Genomic DNA, 3,781 nt, shown 5'->3' with positions numbered 1-3,781 from the left:
AAACTCCTCAATGCTTTGGTTGTCCAACAGGTTTAATTATGTTATTTTACTATGGCAGACAAAGTGCTTGGATTATTTGCTGGGTTTTAATTGTATGTTAAACATCTAATGCAGTAGTTTTTTATCTAAATAACAAATCATTTCTGGGTCACAATTAAGTACGTTGCTGTGATTGTTTTCAATTAAAATGGTCAAAAATAAAAATAGCTTCTTAGCAAAGAGCAATTTCCCAAGCAAGAATTTTGCTAGGACTGACGGAGTGCTTGGAGTGGTGATGGGAATTCTGAAAACTAGCTGTTGGCAGAGAGGTTTGGAACTCTCTTGCTCGATTAACTAATTTACCGCCTCCACCAAAACAGGCTGAAATTTTAAGCAATCTTTTCAAACAGCTCTTACACTAAAAGGGCATTATCATAATTTTCACAATTTCACAGAATTATTCCAACCTCAAAGTGTAGAAATATAAAACACAGGGAAATCACGTTTTAGACTGCACCGGGCTTTTAAATCAGAAATGTTGGGGTAAGGTCATTAACTTCCTGGTGATAACATTTAGTCAATATACCATATCAATTTCCCAGATCACAATAATGTTATGAGTGTCTATGAACTTCTATTATGTTACAGTTTCAGAGAAATAATTTTGATTATATGCTATTTTGTTGAAAAACAATAAACCTGTCCATTACAAAACGGTTGTCAAGCTGTCATGTTAATGGCCTTCAAAGTGTTGGCAAGAGCAAGTAGATGGGAAAGGGACAGATGCAGAGTGTGACATTCTGCCACTGACTGTCTGGGAATCAGGACACATGGATAGCAGGGGGACTAGCTGTCACCTTGACTCACCCACAGCACATGCAGAGATTTAAGCTTTACCTGCCTAGTCTGACCACCCACCCCTTTAAGGTTTACTCTACAAGCAATTTACAGTATATCATGGCTGTGCACAGAAAAACATACCTCATGACTGCCATCTTGATATTGGACTAATGTAGGCTACTGTAGATCAGTCTTGTGGAATCTGAAATGAAGATATTTCACCCAGAAAAAGCTACTCGTTTGAGTAAACATGGTGCTGTCTGTACTGAATGAATAACAAAAGAGGGCTTTTGCTGGGCTTATAAGTCTCATTTGTTTACTCAGGCCAGGAAGAAATGAAGCTTTATTGTCAATTAGCTCAACTTCCAGCCCCTGATAATCCTCTGAAACCCTTACAAGCCCCATGATGGTTCAATTACCACCCCTGTGTAAGGAAGATTGAATATGTGTTTGATCTACCATCCAATACACAAAGTTATTAGTTAGGTTTTCTAAAATTTTACATACTAAAAAGGTTGTGAGGGGAGTGATATAATAATATAGCAAATTTGACTTTTGTACTATGACTAGACACTATTGTATATATTTCGTATAGCTATTGATGTTTGGCTGTATCACATCCGGCCGTGATGTGGAGTGCCATAAGGCGGCGCACAATTGGCCAAGCGTCGCCTGGGTTTGGCCATAGTAGGCCGTCATTGTAAATAAGAATTTGTTCTTAACTGACTTGCCTAGTTAAATAAAGGTTAAAAATAAAAATGTAAAAAAGTTTGTCATGGTATGTTTATACCGTTTCCTCTCCAACCGCCTGTACGTCTAGTGATACGTCAGCTTCGTTCCGCCTTCAACGCGCGAGAAAGAAACGCAGTTACAATTCGTTTCCAACAACCGGATGTATTCGTTTTTCATTGGATTCAGCTAATTCAACCTAGGTTCCTTTTCCGCTGAAAACAAAAAACTAGGGTCAGTCGTTTCTTTTGCGGCCGCTACGTTAGGTTAGGTTACAATATGCGACCTGCTGTAGCCTAATATGCAGATCTGCTCCGATTTACCTGTATATATTTTTGTAAATATCTTTGTCAATAGTTAACTCAAGTTTATTTTCATCTTACCGGGCGCCTTTTTTTGTCGGATACAATAGGAATATGGCCTACTGTATTTTTAAAAAAGCATCCCTCAGCATGTCTGCTAATTTATTTTATTTTTTTACACTTTAAATAACTAGGCAAGTCAGTTAAGAACACATTGTTATTTACGATGACGGCCAAACCCGGGCGACGTTGGGCCAATCGTGTGCCTCCCTATCGGACTCCCAATCACGGCCGGATGTGATGCAGCTTGGGTTCGAACCAGCTACTGAGATGGCGTGCCTTAGACCGCTGCGCCACACGGGAGCCCAGCTGGCAAAAATCTCATCTCTGGTTTGCAATGAAAATCATATATGTCCTAAATAAAACGATCTATTGAGAAAAAAAGCATTTTCATCGAATATATGGCTACAGTAATGTTTGTTTAAAAAAATAGATTGGGCGAGGCTGAGGTGAGCTGAGCGCGAAGGTTTGGCGATGCAGGACGATTCAGGGATACTATACGATTACAAATAGCATAATATTTGTGCAGAATTAGCCTACTTTAGGTTAGTCCTTGCACGGGATTAGTGGCCTAATGTGTTAGAGTTAACTATCAGATGTTTTATCCTAATCATCAAGCATTTGCATCAAGGTTCAAGGTATATCACTCGTTTATAAAGTTGAAACAAACAATTTTGTAGGCCTGTTTACTAATCACACTAAGGTAGCCACATTTGAAGTATTCCTTATATTCATCAGTCAATGGATATATTTCATAAATTGTAATTAGGCTTACTGAAGGTCAAAACATGTTCGAGTTTGTTTAATTATTCAATTAATAAAATACACAAAGCAATATTATTGTCTGTTTTTATTAAAAATATGATCCAAGACACGCATAAATTAGATTTAGAAAAATATAATCTCATAAATAGCTGCATACATATTATCACTTTCATTGAAACAACCAACAATTGTCAATATCACAGTTTATAAATAGATATATAGGTACATTTTTTTTGTCCATAATGTCTCTGATCTAGGCACTGTATCTTCAGGTGTTTTCACCTCTTCACTCATTATTGGTAGTAGGCCATATCAAATGACTTGACGTCACTTTGTAACACCTGGTTGTGCATCTGTAGAAGAGAGTACATTCCTATTAGTTTCAGATCAAATGTAGAATTCAAATAGGACATGGGATATAAACTATCTGCTTTATAAATTGCTCTTTCTCAACAGACACAATGGTTTGCTTTTGGATAATATGAATTAGAAGATTACAGACAATATTATAGAGGTGATATAGAGGCATATTTACCGGATATAAGATCATGTCCTGATAGGAGACCGCTGACGTCAGGTAGTTTGGTTGTGGTTCTGTGTTGTTGGTACATGATGTGACCAGTGGCAGACAGTATTGATCATTGCTCTGGATGTTCCCCTGTAGTCTCTCCTGATACCATTGTCCAGACATGGAGCTTCCCTGAGGGCATTGTGGAATATACTGGCGTGGTGTGGTTTCCATCTCTCTTTTCAGGCATGGCTCCTTCTCGCTGAGCTCTAGCTGGGCTGACAGGTGGGAGATGTACCTGATGGTGAGGCGCAGGGTCTCGATCTTGGTCAGAGTCTGTCCAGCCGGAGCCACAGAGGGGGGCAGGTAGGCCCTGAGGTGGTTGAGGGCTTTTGTCAGGTCTCTCATCCTCAGCTTCTCCCTCTCGCTGGCGCTCTCCCGCTTCTTCCCAGGGAACTTGGACCTAGACCTCTTCTCCTGAGCTGGGAGTTTTTCTATCCTCTTTCTTTTGGCAACATGGCTGATGCAGCCGGAAGCGTCGGAATCTTCCTTCTCCTGACCACCTCCCCACTGTAAACAAGGGGGAGAGAGGCAGAAG

Source organism: Oncorhynchus nerka, linkage group LG9a (genome assembly GCF_034236695.1).
Source record: "Oncorhynchus nerka isolate Pitt River linkage group LG9a, Oner_Uvic_2.0, whole genome shotgun sequence".
In the NCBI taxonomy this organism is placed as follows: Eukaryota; Metazoa; Chordata; class Actinopteri; order Salmoniformes; family Salmonidae; genus Oncorhynchus; species Oncorhynchus nerka.
This window is presented reverse-complemented; position numbering follows the sequence as displayed.